Raw genomic sequence first — 347 nt, forward strand, 5'->3', positions numbered from 1 at the left:
ATAATTTCCATAAACAATTTACTTCCAATAGCCCAAGCAAAGAGCTCGCGTCTGACCTTTCAGAGACAACTTTTCCCTTTGTCATCCTTCTGCCTTCCAGATGGAATCACTCACCAGTCATTCCCTCAACCTGCCCTCAGTCATAAGCCTCAAAGGATGAAACTCTGGGCAATCTGATTTAGCACCTTTGGACTTGGCTGCTGGTTTTGGTATTTGCAAGCAGAATCTTGCTACCCTAATTTAACAAAATCTTATGCTTAAAGGAATTTTTGTCTTTTGTCTGAATTCTATACCAAGAAACCAGAAAAAAAAAAAAAAAAAGACAAGCTTTGTTCAGAAAAGTACTG

The sequence above is a fragment of the Platalea leucorodia genome (assembly GCF_965183815.1).
Source record: "Platalea leucorodia genome assembly, chromosome: 1".
Classification (NCBI taxonomy): Eukaryota; Metazoa; Chordata; class Aves; order Pelecaniformes; family Threskiornithidae; genus Platalea; species Platalea leucorodia.